Raw genomic sequence first — 19,409 nt, forward strand, 5'->3', positions numbered from 1 at the left:
GAGGGGGAGAGAGAGAGAACAAAAGAAAGGGGGGACGATAGAGAAAAAGAGAGGGGGAGAGAGAGAGCAAAAGAGAGGGGGAGAGAGAGCAAAGAGAGGGGAGAGAGGGCAAAAGAGATGGGAGAGAGAGCAAATGAAAGGGGAGAGAGAGCAAAAGAGAGGGGGAGAGCAAAATAGAGGGGAAGAGAGAGCAAAAGAGATGGGAGAGAGAGCAAATGAAAGGGGAGAGAGAGCAAAAGAGAGGGGGAGAGCAAAATAGAGGGGAAGAGAGAGAGAGAGAGAGAGAGAGAGCAAAAGAGAGGGGAGAGAGAGATAGCAAAAGAGAGGGGGAGAGAGAGAGCAAAAGAGAGGGAGGAGAGGGAGAAAGAGGGAGAGAGAGAGAGCAAAAGAGAGGGGAGAGAAAGAGAACAAAATAGAGGAGGGAGAGAGAGAGAGCAAAAGAGAGAGGGGAGAGAGAGCAAAATAGAGGGGGAGAGAGAGAGCAAAAGAGAGGGGGAGAGAGAGAGCAAAAGAGAGGGGGAGAGAGAGAGCAAAGAGAGGGGAGAGAGAGAGCAAAAAGAGGGGAGAGAGAGCAAAATAGATGGGAGAGAGAGAGCAAAAGAAAGGAGAGAGAGCAAAAGAGGGGGAGAGCAAAAGAGAGGGGAGAGAGAGCAAAAGAGAGGGGAGAGAGAGAGAACAAAAGAGAGGGGGATATAGAGATCAAAACAGAGGGGGAGAGAGAGAGCAAAGAAAGGGGAGAGAGAGCAAAAGAGAGGGGAGAGAGAGCAAAAGAAAGGGGAGAGAGAGAGCAAAAGAGAGGGGGAGAGAGAGATCAAAACAGAGGGGGAGAATGAGCAAAGAGAGGGGAGAGAGAGTAAAAGAGAGAGAAGAGAGCAAAGGAGAGGGGGAGAGAGAGCAAAAGAGAGGGGGGAGAGAAAGAGAGCAAAAGAGAGGGGGAGAGAGAGAGCAAAAGAAAGGGGTGAAGAGAGAGAGCAAAAGAGAGAGGGGAGAGAGAGAGCAAAAGAGAGGGGGAAGAGAGAGATTAAAAGAGAGGAGAGAGAGAGAAAAAGAGAGGGGGAGAGAGTGAGCAAAAGAGAGGAGGAGAGAGAGAGCAAAAGAGAGGGGGGAGAGAGAGCAAAAAAAAGGGGAAGAGAGAGATCAAGAGAGGGGAGAGAGAGCAAAAGAGAGGGGCTAGAGAGAGAGCAAATGAGAGGGGAAGAGAGAGAGAGGAAAAGAGAGGGGGTAGAGAGAGAGTAAAAGAGAGGGGGAAGAGAAAGAGTAAAATATAGGGGGAAAGAGAGAGAGCAAAAGAGAGGGGGAGAGAGAGCGCATAAAAGAGGGGGGAGAGAGAGCGCATAAGAGAGGGGGAGAGAGAGATAGTAAAAGAGAGGGGGATCCAAAAAGTCCACAGCACCAAAGATAATCTTCAGAAAATTATACCTTTATTTTCATATCAAATGACAAATGCAGCGTTTTGGCCCCTCTGGCCTTAATCATGAATATGAAGTGACTTAGCCCATGTTCACACTATATAGGCTTATTGATTAACACTTAATTACAGACAGCTAAAAACATTTCATGTAAAACAGATACTCCACCTAGTGGTTCATTCACTTTATTACATCAACCATTTAACCCTTACCACCTGTAAAAACAAAACTTATTAGGAAATAACCTAACAGTGAACTATATACAGCAATTATTTATATGTTCTAGAACCTTAATGCTTTTTATTAAAATGATTATATAAGAGACTATTGTGAAGACAGGTGAACACCCAAAGAGATGTTAAATGAAAACTGAAAAATCTGTTTCCTTATTTAACCCTCCGGGGTGTATACTGTCCAATTGATGGATCCAGTAAGTTTCTCTCTGTTTGAGTGCCTTCTCCCTATCTCCCTATCTCCACCTCCCCTTAATATCCCAACATGATCTATTATTTGCGACCTTATTTGACTTATGTTGTGACCTGCTTGTAAGAAATAATTGGAAACTGGGGCTTCTGTGTTGCCACATCTAATGTTGGACTTAGGTTGGTTCATCCTTTCTCTGCCCTTTCTCGTGGACTCCCCAATATAAATTAAAGAGCACGGGCATTTAATGAGGTACACTATAAATGTGGTTTCACATGTGTAATATCTTTTTAAGTTGTATTTGCGGCCTGTTCTTGGGTGCATAAATTATCTCCCCTTAATCATGGCATTGCAATTAGTGCATCCCTAACAGGGATAATAACCTAAGGACTCTGGCCTATGTATCTTTGCTGTTTGTTTTTAGTTGGGCCTAAATCACTCCTTACTAGACTATCCCTAAGGTTTATAAGCCTCCTAAAGGCCATAATGCGAACCTGTTGGAAAATATCCATTTCCTTATTACAATTTCTTACAATCTCCCAGTGTTTTTTTAATAATTTGTGTTACTTTATTACTATACAGGTTATACTGGGATGTAAACACCATTCTCTTATTGTCTGAATTTTGAACCTTTTCTGTTTTAATAACCGTGCCTACATCCATTTACCTGTTAACCTCTTCCCTGATCAGTTGCTCTGGGTAACCCCTTTGTATGAATCTTTCAAAAGAGAGGGGGAGAGAGAGAGCAAGGGGTGGGACCGCTGTACTACACATTTTTCTTTAATATTATATAGATGTTCTGAGATTCTCAGAACGTCTATATAATATCAAAGAAAAATGTTACAAACATAGTGTGCCCCTTCACTTTACAGAATCTCATGGGGGTGACCCCAGATCTTTGAAAATACAGGCTATTGACTGGATACCTAACAGCTGTAGTAATAGACTTGTCAGTTTAAGAAAACAAGAAACGTTTTGGATTCAGAAACTTAAGAGTCTACATCCTAAAGGTTTAAATATTGACATAGATATAGCATATGTGAAATGGTTTTTGCATGCTAGAACACATATGGGTAGTGTGGGGTGTCCTGTACGCACAAAGAATAAATTATTTTCAGTATTTCTGTATTTCCCTCTATATATATGTATATACATACCTTTACATTTTTAGGGATTTTTTAAAGACCATATGAAGTGATTCTTTTATGTTCTTTTCTGCTTTTATATGTATTAATATATTGTATTCTCTCTTAATTAAGTACTTTTTGTTAGATTTTAGGGTTCTAATGAATTTCTGCAGTCTTTTTGTGACAGTATTTTTATTATATCATTTAATTTGTTTATATAACAAGTTTTTTTTTTTTAAATATATATTTTATTAGATTTTCAAATAAAATAAACAAGTACAACATTAGTACGACCAAAGCATACTATTTCAGTGACATAACATAAATAATGGATACATAAAGAAACACTGTACGTACGTTAAATAACCATATAAACATATGTAACCTCTATATCCGATATAGGGGTATAACAAAGTTGTTCACTCAAATCTGAAGTGGGTAAGGAGGAGAAGGGGAGGGGGGGGGAAGGGGATCATCCAAGGAGGAGGGGGGTGGAGGGGGGGAGGGGGAAAGGGAGGGCAGGACCTAGGGTAAGGGGTATAAACCTACTATGGACACTAGTTGAAACTGAGTAGGTGTGGGATGGCGTACCGATACTACTGGGGGATGGTACATTGTCTTAGATCTCAAAGCTAGGGAGCCATGTCGTGTCAAACCAGTTTTTCCATTCTGACCAAATTAGTTCAAAAAAGTCGACTCTACCCTTGGAGTAATAGATAGGCTTTTCCATGGTGTAGATATAGGCCATGGTTTGAGTAATGTCGGACCAAGATGGGGCTTAGGTCTCTTCCAAGCTCTGGCAATGTTAAGTTTAACAGCTGAAAGGAGTTAAATGCTTAATGAAGCGTAGTGTCTAAGAAGTTTGCAAGTACCTACATGGAGTAAGGCAACTTCTGGGGTGCAGGGGAGAGAGATACCCATATTCAATAGCTTTGAGAAGCACTTATTCCAGATGGGCCTCAGCTTGGGGCAGGTCCACCAAATGTCCGTCATGTCTCCTACCATGCCGCAACCTCTCCAACAGATAGGAGATGCCCCAGGAAAGATTACAGCTAATCTAGCAGGTACAAAATACCATTGTGTGAGCAATTTAATGTAGGTCTTGTGCATAGTGACACAATGGAGAGTTTTGTTTGTGAGAAGTAGTGTGCCATTCTTTAGTGGGGGCAGAAACCTGAGTTTCTGTTCCCATTTAGTGATATGTATTGCCTTGTCTGTAGGGGTTGCTCCCTCCATGATGGAGTAATGGAACAATAGCGGCTTACCCAACCTCAGTCCTTGCTGCCATCTGGCTTCCCAGATGGTTAAATAACTTAAGTTTTTAATAATCACCATGACATTAAGATTCTAATCAGAAGTATGTTTATAATTAAAAGAAGTTTTAAATATGAAATAGAAGTTAAGCCATTTGACAAGGAAAAATATTTTTTAAAATCATTTGTTTTAATATGTATATGCATGAATTTGTTGTGTGGTTGTTTATATGGTTATATACCATTTTACAAGGGATATTGGACTGTATCCAATAGGAGAGCCAGTGTGGGTTTTTAAGCGGGATGGATATCCCATCTATTCATCTATTCATCTGAAAACTGTTCACCCTCTTGAAAAAGTCTGCACGATAGCAAACGAAACGCGTAGAGGATAATCAAAGCTTGTTTTGGACGTCCCGGTTTTCCATAGCTCTGGAGGCGGAGTTTCCAACAGCTTCAGTTCACTTGGACATCAGGAAGAAACACTGAAATTGTACCGCACAGAGAAGTCAGGATCAGATTAATACTACATCACTGAGTGTTGAGCACCCGAAAAGGGGAATGTTATACATTGTGTCCATCGGATGAAGTTTACTTTGTTTTTACCGCATTATGTTTAATAAACATGTAAGTGCAACTTTTAATGTGCGCTTCTGTGTGTTGTTGCTTACCGCACTTGAGTCATTATACATTTTCTTAATTATAAATGGTTTCAATAGATGAATACCTTCTATTGAATAAAACCCAGTCTAGTGTGATGTTAAAAAAGTCCAGACAAAGGGTAGAGGTAAAGATAAAAAGCGTCTGTTTATCGATATCCAGATGAAGATGTCTGAGTATAAGCCGATGCTGCTTTCTTTCAATGGTATTTACAAGAACCAAAGGACAAGAGGAGCTAAGAAGAAAATGTAAAAATTGCATATAAACAGCTTAATAAATTTATTATATAAAATGAGTGCAAAAACACATAAGAACTTACGTTAAAACAAAGAACATTCGCATCCATATAAGATCAAATGTCTTAGTTGAAATGTGCATCTGTTCATTGAGTCCCACTAAAAGCCTGACATCCAGAGTCTAATTGGAACACCATCCTCAAAACCAGCAGCATCTGACGTCAAAACTGTTACTTGAAGCGTCCCCCAGCAAGTGGGTAATCCTCAATTCAAACAGTTACAGGTCACAACAACTGTATCCCTATGCGTTTCATCCGGATCCCTGATGGTATTTTTCAAGGGTATTTGATGAAGACGGATAAATCCCACTACTTCCGTTTGGAATTTATACTATATAAAACAACACTCTCTGCTGGACAATAATTAGTATAGGAGCCACATACAATAACTTTATCAATCTTGCTAGAAGATACTCTTAATATATAAATAAAAACATTTAAAATATTGTTAACCCAAACAGATGACTCATAAAAATACAATAACTGGTGGATTTTAAGTCAATTGAGCTCCTATAATGGGGTCTGCTTTTAAGATATTCCAATGTTTTTTTAGAATCTTTTGATATTGATACTTTTACAACAGGATACAAGGGATTGACAAGACCTAATCCTATTAGATAATTACATTTTACATAATGTTGTCCCACAGGGACTCAGGTTATTCAAATATTCCTCCTTTGATTTGGAGGAAGTGGAATACACATCTGAATAGGAAAGTGCTCTGCTTAACTATCGTGAATACAAATTAGGAAAATTAAAAATTGAGATTGATGATGTTATATCCAAAGTTCAACCTTATAAGTCTGTGGAGAAATGGGTTACTAGAAATAACAATATACAACTAAGGATTAATAACCTTGAGAAGGAATTACAAACAAAAAAATTATCTAAACTCAATAGAGATCTAACGGATTTCAAAGAAGTATATACTTTTAAATAAAAAAAAAAAAATTTAACATCAAAACTCCAATATTGGAGAATGAAAATGAGAGTATTTATGTTAACAATTATATACCTAATAAGAATACTCCTAATAATCAGGGTACATGTCTTAATAGTAATAATCTTGATAATGGTAATATCTATCCCAAATACCCCATATGGGTAAAGGAGCAGCAGAGACCTTATGTGAGAAACCAGAATCATCAGAACTATGGATATAACAAAGGGGTCTTTAAATCACCCCGTGGTAATCATCATCAGTATAGGTATAATAGGTATAACATTCATGGTTGGAATAGGGGAAAAACAGATTATTATGGAGGGAGAGGATCCAATTTCCATAAAGAAATTAAATTTAAGCATGTTAGTTTTTCTAATGATTCCACTAACAATGGCCATATACATAATAATAGATTTGATGGCTGTGCACATAATAATACATTTTACGTTCTTACACACGAACCAGACACCCTTTTCCCAAAATATAGAGTGGAATGGGAAGCACAAGGTGCAAGACCCAAATGGCATGATAAAAATGAAGGGGAGATTAACAATATAAATAGGAATATTTTTTTAGAGGTGAACAGGCCGAGAGGGCAGCCATACATGAACAGACCCAAAGAGAACCAGAGAGCCTTAGAAGTAGGGAGAAATCATTTGGAAGAAAAGATGTTGCCTTCAAGGAAAAGATCATTAGAATAAGACCCAGAAGGGGAACAAGAGCTGGACAGAGAGTGCAGGCAGGCAGGCAAACAGAAGATCAAGGTATTAGAAGAGGCTAGAACAGCGGTGTTTAACTTATCAAGTCTAAATTTGGATAATACTGATATTACATTACTTAGTAAAGGCCTAAACTTTGCACCTAAAACAGGTCCAAATAAATATGAAGTATATATAGATGTGCAGAAGTTTGTAAGCAATCTTACCCTAAAGCTATATTTCACAAATATTCCTTGTAGTAGAACAGGTTATAATAAGAATATATGGAGTATAAAGATTTGGATACCCTTAAAATCTTGTGTGATCTAGAAAGAACTAATATCAATAATGAATATCAACAGGTACCCCCTGAACCTATTGAAGTAGAAGATCTTATTAATGTATCTACTTATGATGAGGAACAACAGATTGTTCATTCTAATTTTAAAAAGAAATCAAGCTTCTACCCAATGGGGGCTCAGGGGGACCAAATACCATTTTTTTTAAGCTAGTGATGGATGACTTAGAAAAATCTTTTACAAAAACTAAACAGTTTATGAATAAATATGTAGATAACCTTAGTACTCTAGAACGAAAGTCCCTCAAGAAACTGGTTAACAATAAGAATATTGTTATTAGGCGTGCTGACAAGGGTGGTGGGATCATCATTAAGGACAGGGACACATACTTGGGGGAGGCTCATCGCTTATTGGGTGATTCCGCCACCTATAGTGTGCTGGATGGGGATCCCACCACTAAATATGTAAGGGACCTGAAAATCATGCTCTGTAAGGATAAAGATAATCTAATTATATCCAATGAAGAGGAACAATTTCTTCTAGAAATTTCACCTAAAATTTCGGTATTTTATCATTTACCAAAAGTCCATGAGGACTCCCGGAACCCTCCATGTAGGCCCATAGTTTCTGGAATTAATTCTTTATGTGACCACCTTTCCCAATATGTGGATTTTTTCCTGCAGCTGGTCGTACAGAAAACTAGAGCCTACCTGAGGAATAGTACACAGGTGATCACCTCCTTTGAGGGAATCCATTGGGCACAAGATTTTTGGTGGATCACCTGCGACGTCACTTTGCTCTATACATGTATCCCTCATGATCAGGGAAGTAGAGCAGTGAGTACAGAACTACAAAGGTGGAATATTCCAAATATAAATACAGATTTTATCATAGAATCTATATTATTTATTCTCAAGCACAATTATTTTGTGTTCGAGAAGAAATACTATAAACAAATTAATGGGACTGCGATGGGGACCACATTTGAGCCCTCATACGCTAATCTTTATGTTAATGATTATGAAAATAAAAATATTTGGTATAATAATCCCTTCCATAAAAATATAATAAAATTCCATCGCTAAATTGATTATATGATTATTTTATGGAAGGGAGATGAGAACAGTATTAATAAATTCATGGATTACATGAATAATAATGATCATAATTTAAAATTTATGGGGAAATACTCTCAAAATATGATAGAATTTCTCGATTTGGTTCTCTACACAGATGTAAATAATTTAATTTCAGTGATCAATTATAGAAAACCAACTGAGAGAAACAGCTACATAGAGGCTACTAGTGGGCACAAACCCAGTTGGATCATGAATGTTCCATATGGGCAATACCTTTGAATGCGAAGAAACTGCACACATATGTCTAACTTTCAGAAAGAGGCAGCTGTTTTAGATTAAAAAAATTGTGAAAAAGGATATAAAATGGATTTATTAGAGAAAGCGAAAGCTAGAGCTTTAAATAGAAACAGGAACAGTCTTCTAAATAACTGTAACAATATAAATAGAAGGCAAGGACCTAAGTTTAATCATAATAATAATACCCTAGTTTTATCACTACTTATAATAAAGGGTCAACAATGATTAAAAAGATTCTCAAAAAAACATTGGAATATCTTAAAAACAGACCCCATTATAGGAGCTCAATTGACTGAAAATCAACCAGTAACTTTTAGGAAAGGGAACAATCTTAAAAATCTACTTGCACCAAGTAAACCTAGGGACACTACACCAGTAATCAATAAATCCAATTGGCTTACAGCTTTAAAAGTAACATATGCTTGTAGAAAGACAGTGTGTAATATGTGTAGTCATGTTGACACATCCCCAAAATTTAAGAACTGGAATGGTACTATAGATTTTGATATTAGATGTAGAACTACTTGTTATTCCACCTTTGTGGTATATCTGCTCATTTGTGGGTGTGGCTTGTTATATGTGGGACGTAGTAAGAGAAAGATAAAAACAAGAGTCAATGAGCACATATATAATATAAAAATGGCTAAGGAAAAACCTATTAAGCACAGTATTCCTAATCATTTTCGTGAAACACATAATTGTAACCCCTCTTCTCTTAAAGTGAGAGTCATAGACTGAATCCCTCCTAATGTACATAATAGACAAAATTGGATGTTTACATCCCAGAGTTTTAAATGTTGACTTGGACTTAGCAGCTTATATGTAGATGTACATTGAAATATATAACTGATATATTGTAATTTGTGTATCTATGTATTCTGTATGTTTAATTATTTATTTATTGTGTTTGGGTTAAGAATATTTTAAATGTTTTTATTTATATATTAAGAGTATTTTCTAGCAAGATTGATAAAGCTATTGTATGTGGCTCCTATACTAATTATTGTCCAGCAGAGAGCGCTGCTTTATATAGTATAATTCCAAATGGAAGTAGTGGGATTTATCCGTCTTCATCAAATAGCCTTGAAAAAGTCCGGCCGGGATCCAGATGAAACACGTAAGGATACAGTTGTTGTGACTTGTAACTGTTTGAATGGAGGATTACCCACTTGCTGGGGGACGCTTCAGGTAACAGTCTTGAAGTCAGACGCCGCTAGTTTTGAGGCTGGTGTTCCAATTAGACTCTGGATGACGGGCTGTTAGCGGGACTCAATGAACAGATGCACATTTCAACTAAGACATTTGATCTTATATGGATGCCTAATGTTCTTTGTTTTAACGTAAGTGCTTATGTGTTATCGCACTTATTTTATAAAATAAATTTATTAAGCCGTTTTTGCGCTTTTCTTACATTTTCTTCTTAGCTCCATGTATATTACAAAATTGCTTCTGTTCAATACCGAAATGCACCCATGTGGTTTCCAATTTTGGCTGGAATATCCCTTTAACACCCCTAAAGATCAGAAAAGTTACCTCCCAAAAATACACAAATATATTATGGGCTCGATTACAAGTGGAACACTAATTTAACGTGCACCTATAACGGGGCAAATTTGCACATTAAAAAAAACAGCCATTACGGGGGGGGGGGGGGCAGAGCGAGCAAGGCACCTGAGCGGTCGCATATTCATACATCTCCGGCTGTTTTCCAGATTTACACAAGTTTTCAGACCGCTCAGAGTCGCCCTATTTACCTTTTAAAAGAGTTTAACATTACTAAACCTAACTCTCAGATCTAGGAGTGAGAAGAGGACCGGCATTACTGAAACTGGGCTGTTTTCCCTTTATGATGCACGTCAAAAAACACAGTTGAGCAGCGGCCATCTTTGAATCTATGTGTTACAGTCGCAGGTTTGAATAATTCCCGTATCGGAAGGAGCTTTATCTATGGACCGTACAATTTACAGGCAAGAACACCTCACTCTTCAATCCTCCCGAGCATCTGGATTACAACTTATCCACACAGCTCTTTAAGACTCACAAGAGGATGCCTACCCGGTGCTGCACTGTGCTCTCTGCCACACTGGAGGCGTTAGACAGCTGGGAGGTTCAGATGCTGCAGCGCTTAGACGACCAGCATCAGGAGATGGTGCGGTTATTCTGCAGCCTAATAATGTCTGTGGGAGAGTCACCAAGATCATCACTGCGCCTCCAAGATTGCCATGAGCCGCATGTTACGCAGGATCCCTGGGACAAAGAAGAAGCAGTAGCAGATTGCCTGATCGATCACATTGAGGGGGAGACTTTGCATGCCCTATTCTGCTTACTAACAGACTCAACTATCAAGGGGGGAACCCCCAACGCTTCCCATGAGGGATTTCTATCAATCATGTCACAGCCAATTAAGGTCAGCGCAATCCACATCAATCCGGTGGGTACAATACCTAGAAGGGGTATAGTAAGTCCAGAGGAGTTCTCACAGGACATTGCTGTTACTGTGGCCTCACAGCAACTTTAAGCTAAAGTCACCATCTGTTTTTTTAAATCCGGTGTGGGGTGACTGATATACATTGACTATACCTGTGAGGGCGAGTAGAGGCTGCCAAAAGGTTATCTCTCAAACCAGTATGCTCGCCATTCCTCAAACTCTGGCTTTAGGGAGAAAAGTTTATCATTGGTGTGTCAGAACATTTACTTAGTATGTGTGTGTTTTAACTTTTTTATTCTGTTCACACTCCCAATTACAACCTTGCCCAGTTATCCACAAGTTTTTCTACAGTTGGACTCCCTTGACATAAGACAAAGATATAACTTGAATTTTTATTTGGGTACACCTCTACTCTGTTTTTCAAGGAGGGCTATTTGAAACAGATTTTTGATGGATGCTCTATTAACCTTGCTAACCTATACTTGTTTTAATATATGATGTAAGGGTCCTGTTTTTGCTTCACTGTCTATTTGCCTGCATATTAGGGCCCCTTTTTTGTCTAATTCCTATCAATGATATATGTCTGCTTCCAGTGTGGATCCCACATTTCCATATGTACCTTCTTTTGACATAGGGCACTACTATGAGTTTACTTTTATATACTAACAGCAATAAAACTAAACAGAGTATACCATAGCATCAAATTATTAGCTTTAACCTAGTGGAAGGCATGCTTTGGGTTGGTACATCCCTGCACATATGAAGTACAAATCTCATAATAATATGTGATGCAAGCTATATACTGTTCTCACAAAAGAGCTCCTACTAATAACCCAGCTCTCACTGCCCTCTAATTTATTTTTATTTTTACATATAATAAGCTTGGCTACCATACATTTTTGTGAAGTTACGCCTAGTCAGACCTCTAACTGTTGGAAGGCAGCCGCATACATTTTTATAACTATTAGACGGTCAGTAGATATGATCATAATATAGACCTCTTGGTGGCATGACAACACTTAGTCGCACATTAGTTCTCTAGGCCACAGATATACTGCTCTACATTGATCTACCTTGGATTACATAGCCACACTACTTTTGACTACTACAGGGTAACTAATCCCACAAATTCACCTTTTATCTATGTTTTATATGTGATTGGTGCCTGATATTTTTAGTAACATATAGACTAAACCAGACAAAAATATTAATTAGCCTAGGCAAGAGAAGTTTGGAAGCTATTGTTTACCCTCGTTATTGCAAGTGTGCTTATTCAGAGCTCTCCTTGTCATTTTGCTTTGAACTAGATATAGATATTCAGACCATAGGTATGTCCTTATATTATACACATTGTTATTTTTGCTGGGAAATAAGCTCTATATATCTTTGCCAATATATATGTCTTTATATTTATTGAATGTCTATCATTGCCTAGTTAGAGAGTTCTGTATACGTTATGCTATATATTTCACTCAACCACTTCCACAGCCTACCACCCATCAATATTTCCTGGGTTCAGGAGTGATCGCTGTAAATACTACCCCTCCTCCAGTTTGTTCATAGGTAAGACCTGGGAATGGCCTTAGATATCCTAGGAGGAATGGACTTTACATAGCCATTTTACTGTGGTCCACGATTTTTAGACTTATATTTAGACTGTTAGACACTGTTAACTTGACACGCCCCCCCCATTCCCTTCCCTTTATTATTCTAGAGCGGATCTTGTCCGCTGCTTCCCCTGCCCACAACCACCACTAAGGCCCACAAGTGGCCATGCAAAAGCCAATTTCCCTCACTACGCCTCATCAGATTTTTCAGGTCCAAAAGTGACCACTAGCCAAAGCAGGGAATCATTACTATTATAAACGAGAAAAATGAGGTTCCATTTTCAGACACTTGCATTATATAATCACTACCATAGACTACCACTTCTTATATACACGCATTATGTAGCCTTATCAAATGATACTAATACTTTCCTACCGCAAGTATTGATAAGTAGCACTATTAGTAGCAGGAAGGACATCCAAATAACTTAAAAGGTGCTCTAATTTCTTATAAGTATTACCTTTGTGATGACAATTGCTTTCCTCTGTGGTATTCATTTACGCTTAACTGACCTGTTTTATCTTATATGTGGTAATGATGTTTTCTCCGTTTGTATTTGTACATTGATGTCTGTTCAGTTACTATTGTCATTGTTTCCAAAAACCTCAATAAAAAATTATTAAAAAAAAAACAAAAAAAAAAAACAGCTATTACAAGTGGCTGGTTAATGCTACTGCAAGCTCACGGTATCAATTTGCACTCCGAAAATTAACCTCTGGTTAATTTAAAAAATTGCCCCCAATTGCCCCCAAAATAAAGAGTTGTGTTCCTTTATTAAACTTTGCTTCCCATCACTGCATGACTTACCCCCTTTTCTATGTAAGGTTCTCTGTCGTGACTATCGGCCTGAGAACAAAGCTCTCATTGAAGCCTATGGAAGTAGGCTCTCGTTAGCGCAAAGCTTCCATGCAATGCGAACGCTGGTATTATAAGTGGAGTGCAAATATTGCACTCGTGAAAGCACAATTTTGCGCTCCACTCGTAATCTGGCCCTATATGTGTCATTAATCTCCCAATAATCCAAAAATCCAATGTGCACCATTAATGGTAAACAAAATGGTGATTTGGGGGGTTTATTAATAAGTTCACAGGTAAAAGGGTCTGTTTGTTGATTGGTCTCTTTTAATAATGTGTAGTGAGGCTAATAGGTGAATGTGTACCATTAATCTCTTGTGTTCCAAAACCTTGCTGCTCTATGCGTGCATGTCTGTTTAAATTATTTAAATAGTTGCATTATAAGTATAGTGAGTGTGTTTGTTGGATTTGGCTCATTTTTGTGTATTATTAATGCATTAACTTTAATTGATTGAGCACAGGTAGTGTTTTTATCTGTTTGGTAACTGCTTCCTAATTTCATACAATTTGGCAGAGGAAATGTTAGGGTGTTTTGGAGATGTTCAGAACCAGTGTTATATTCCAAAAGTTTTTGGGGTATTTGTAAATAATAAGTATTGAAAATTTGAATTGTGATCAGCCAAACAGGAGTGGCACATGTTAAACCCAATTTTTTTTTCATGATTCAGGCAGAGAATGTAATTTTAAATAACTTTCAAGTTTTTTTTTATTATGTAATTGTTTTGCACACACATGCCTCTTCTCAATGACTTTCATATAGCTCCGAGTAAGGTATAACTGCTGCAACAAAGGATACCAAGACAATGAAGCAAATTAGATGATACAAGTAAACTTGAAAGTGGTTTACCCCCCTTAGGACCAAATGGACATAGATCTACGTCATGCGGTACATAGCCCATTGTACCCAAAAAGGAGATCTACGTCCATACTGCTGAAAGCCCAAGCAGTTTTAGTTATTAAATGACAACCGAGGATTGCTGTTCCTGGGCTTCCAACATTTGCCTTCATATGATAATGGCACATGATCTGTGCATTGTTACCATATGAAGGCAGATTGCCAGATCATTAAAGCCAGTGAAAAAGTCAGTGTCACTGTCTGTAATGATCTCTGTTGTTGTGGGATGGAAGGCGGGAATTGAGTAGGTGGCCCAGCAGTAGAGGGGGAAGAGAGAGGGAGGGACCCTATGCTACAGAAATAAAATGATGGGAGAGGTAGGGATGGGGCGCTGCACTCCAGAAAAGAGCTGGAATGGGGTTAGTAAAAAAATAAACATAAGAATACATAAACATTAGGTTCTGGCAGACAGCTACCAGTACCAAAGAAGGCTGCCACTGTGGGGAGGGTTAGAGAGCTGTTTGGGAAGGATCATGGAGGTAGGAGGGTTGATGAGGGATCACTACTCTGCAAAATAATAATAATAATAAAAAATAATAATACAATTTAAAAAAGAACTTTCTGCCAGTACCTAAGATGGTGGAAATGAGTCTAGGTTGGGAGGGAGAAAGCTGGTTGGGAGGGATCAGGGAGGGTAATCCCTACATTGCAATACTATTTCCCTTACCAACTAACTAATTAACCCCCTAACTGCCAGAATTTCAGAAGTGTGGCGGGCAGTTGCAATTAGCAATCTTCTAATTACCAGAAAACATTGGCAAGGCCATGCATGTCTGCTATTTCAAAACAACTGGGATCTCATTTATGTCATTTGTAAATAATTTCAGTGAGAAACCCAAAGTTTGTGACATTTTTTTTTACGATCATGGTAGCATGAAATATACCAAAATTGCCCTTGATCAATACCTTGGGTTGTCTACTTAAACAAAACATCATTTTTATAGGTAAAATAAACCAAACAAGGCTCTATTTTTTTTGAAATGGAGATATAGCAAAAATGCTAATAATTCTTCAGTATTTTGGAGTTTTTCTCTGAAATTCCCAGTAGCGAAGGGGTTAAAATTGCATGATTTATCTGAATCATGAAAGAATAATTTGGGGGTTCATGCTCCTTTAAGTATAGGACCATTATTCATCAAACAAACAATTGACATCAAAAGGGCTCATCTGTAGTTGCAGATAATTATCAAATTATGGATTTTACTCAACCTATTTTACATATAATATGATGAGAGTGAAGAAGGACATATAGTAGAGGGAAATCATCAGATGTATTAGGACTAGGTTTGGTTATATTATAAAAAGAATCAGAATTAAAATAGAATATGACTGAGGCAGAGTTTGAAGAAACAGAGAGCTCTTGAATCATCTTGTGATATGCAAAGTTTTTACTTGATACAGTAGGACATTGTATTATAATATAAGGATTTTGAACATTGATATATAAGTCAACCAATTAAGTTGCCAAATTAGTTACACTGACACCGTCTAGGATACAAATTCAAATGTAAAACAATAAATCAGAATTAAAATCCTTTTAATGAGACCAGCTGACAATTCTGAAACTATAACATAATTCATTTTCTTTTTTTAATAACCAAATCTTAGTGTAGTTAAGGGCGAACGGATAGAGAAATGTTTCCATATAAGAAACCCATGCATATTTAATCTGTTTTCATCTAAATACAAAATCTCAATAGAATAGGAAATGCAGGTAATTTAAAATGTTCCCTTTTTATGTTTCACTTCCTTGTAGAATGTTATGTTTGCTAGATTTTACAGACTTGTAACTTGTCAAAACTCTCTACACAGAGTCATAATTGTAATACATTTCCTGCTTGAATAAACTTTTACTTTTTACTTCAATTCATTTAAAATGTAAATGTTTTACTTTTCAAAAAGTGTACGTTATATCTAATTGCTTGCATGATCCCAGCATTTATTTCAGATCCAATTTTCCATTTTACTGCTAAAAGAACTACATTGTAGTAGACCTGAATTTGTAAAGAGAGCGGATAAAATTAATTGAGTTCAATAAAGTATCTACAGCTTTCCTGGTCTCACCTGTTTATCCAACTTCATAAGATTATTCTGTAGCTAATGAACTAAAATGTACTCCTATCTCCAATAGTTTAGTAAATCAGCTTCATAAAAAAATGACGCAGCACAAGAGGCTGGCAAGCGGGGGGAAACTAGAAATGCTAAATAGACTTCTTAGTGAATTTCATGTTTTTTAACAAGGGTTCTATTAACAACAAGGTAGATTCCCCCAAATGTTCCAGGCTGGAGTGAAATAATTTTAAAAACGCCACAACTTGTTGCCTTCTCTAAGGAAACGCAGTAGTGAATGTAAAAAGCCCTGTGAACCGTTTCCAGTAGAAATCAATGAAACTATAAATAAGCTTTTCTCTTGGGACTGCAAGGTTAATATGGGATAAACATTTTACACTTGAAGTGTATACAAATGAAAAAGAGACACAAGGGACACTTTCAAATCTGCAATCATTTAATCTAACCCTACCTTTCTCGTCAAATCCCCCACCCAAAGGGCCCTCTAGCCTTTGATTAAGCATCCCACCTATAAGAATAACTTGACTTTAAAAGTCAACAATCCTAACAAGGACTGCATATTTTAGATACAAACAAATATGCTGGTCCTCCACAAAAATTGTAATAAACTATAGAGACACATAAGAAAAACAATGACAACTTGAAAAAATAAAAGTGACTCATTTCATAAGGTGGTGAAAGTCCACAAGCCAATACAACTGGGATTCAACTCCTGGCCACTAGGACGAGTCAAAGATTCCCAAAGCTTAATCCCTCCAACTTCTCTGGTATTGCAATCTTATCTTTGACTCCACAGGAGGAAAGTGAAGCATTGAGGTGCTTCAGAATATTTGTTGAAAAGGGTCCTGAGGCCCATTTTCCTTTAGAAAGTAGATCCAATGATAGCAATTTCATTTTTTTATTTTGCTGGATTGTTACCATTGCTGCTTTGCAATTCTTTCCTCCTTCCTCTATTGCTTCAGGATTTTAAGGTTTGTACACTCTGCAGTTGTGGTGGCTATGTCAGCTCCAAGTATGCACAAAAGTTATATGTCTGAAAGTAATCTTAAAGTTACATTTTCAGTTTCTTTTGCATTATCAGAGATCAGAATACCTTAGGTTGCCTTTATAGTTTTCACACTCAGGCACCTCAGGTTGTTTTCTGAAGGTGAGTTTTTTTATTATGGTCATGAGTCTGTTACTGATCATGACAATGATCACAGAGCTGCTTCTTGAGACAGAGGGGAGAGTGGAGTATTGTTCAGTGGCACAATTATACCCATTGAGGAGTTAGTCACAAGTCTACAACAGGTAGATACCGGTTTCTTAGCCTCCTCCTGTTGGCTTTTTGGCATCCACAGCACTGGCTGGTCTCTCTACTGCAGAGGCATCTCTGTCTAACACACCAGGAAATAGTATAGAAACAAAGTTGCCAACACACTGAAGATATTTTGTAGCAAAAAGGCTTTAAAACTAAACTGGTTGTAAGTCAAAATTTATAAATGTTCTTAAAATCACAAAACAAACAGTCATTTTACATTAAATCTTTCAATCTAGGAACCAAAAAATCTTAGTCCTCCTTACAATGATCTAAATCTTCCAGATCTTCCTGGAAGTTTGTTTTCCAGCGGGAACAAGGTCAAGAACATTCTATAAGTCTTCTTCCTCTTCCAAATCAGCAAGAAGGTACTGCCCCTATCCAGATTCTTTTCTGATAGGGCATTGTATGCCTTTTTAGAAGGCCTGGTCACAGTATGTCCAATATGTCTAGCTTCTACACACAGTCTCTAAAGTACATAATAGGTTTTTATGGCTGTATTATCTGTAGTTCAGGTTTGTGAACAAGGCCAGGGATTATTTTCCATCCTTTTCCATTATTCCCAAGAAAAAGGTTATTTTCTGACCTATTGTGGATATAATGGCCTCTATTTAACAAGCTCTGTAAGGAGCTTGATGGCCCCTGTTTCTGACTCGCCAGAAACAGCAGTTATGAAGCAGCGGTCACAAAGACCGTTGCTCCATAACCTGACCGCCTGCTCTGAGCAGGCGGACAGACATCGCCGGAAATCAACCCGATCGAGTACGATCGGGTTGATTGACACCCCCCTGCTGGCAGCCTATTGGCCGCGAGTCTGCAGGGGGCGGCGTTGCACCAGCAGCTCTTGTGAGCTGCTGGTGCAATGCTGAACACGGTGAGCGTATTGCTCGACGTATTCAGCGAGGTCTGTCGGACCTGATCCGCACTGTCGGATCAGGTCCGATAGACCTTGATAACTTGGGGCCAATGACTTTAAAAAAAATTCTTAGAGTTCCTATTTTCAAAATAGTAACAACTTCGACAATTCTATCACTTATTCAACAGTGTCAATTTATGTCAATGTGTAATTTGAAGGGTACCTACCTTCCTATTCCTTGACTATCTCCAGTGTCCAAGATTTGACTTTCAGGACAAACATTTTCAGTTTCTGGCTCCTACGTTTGGTCTTTCTATATAGCTCCCAGATTTTTTACTCAGGTTCTTAGAACTCTCTTGCCTGTAATAAGAATTCATGTAGTTCAGTGGCCCTATACCTGGATGACATATTGATTCATGTTCCAATTTTTCCATCAGCCGTATTTCATACCAACCTACTGTTGTTTCTTTGCAGACATGGTTGGAGAATTCATTTAAAATAGTTATATTTCTCATCAATCAAGAGTCTATTTTCTAAGATTCATTATAGACTCAGTTTTCTCTAATGGATCAGGCATCAAAGATACAGTCAGTTTGCTCACAACTACACTAAATTTAAAACTCATCTGTAGCTCAATGTATGTAAGTGTTATTTCTGATGATTGCAGCATTGGATGTTCTTCCTTTTGCATGGTTCAATATGATAGCTCTTCAACTTTTCTATTTTCTGGGGATGTCCTTTATTTTCCAGACTTGGAAAATATTGTTTGCAGATGACATTTTCCTGGATTGGGGTTCATTCTGGTGGTCCAGGAGAGCACAGGGCATTTGGTTTTCTCCGGAGGCAAGGATACCAATAATTATCTTGGAAATTTATCTGAGTTTTCATTCAGACAATGTTGCAGCATATATCCATTT

Source organism: Bombina bombina, chromosome 6 (genome assembly GCF_027579735.1).
Source record: "Bombina bombina isolate aBomBom1 chromosome 6, aBomBom1.pri, whole genome shotgun sequence".
Lineage (NCBI taxonomy): Eukaryota > Metazoa > Chordata > Amphibia > Anura > Bombinatoridae > Bombina > Bombina bombina.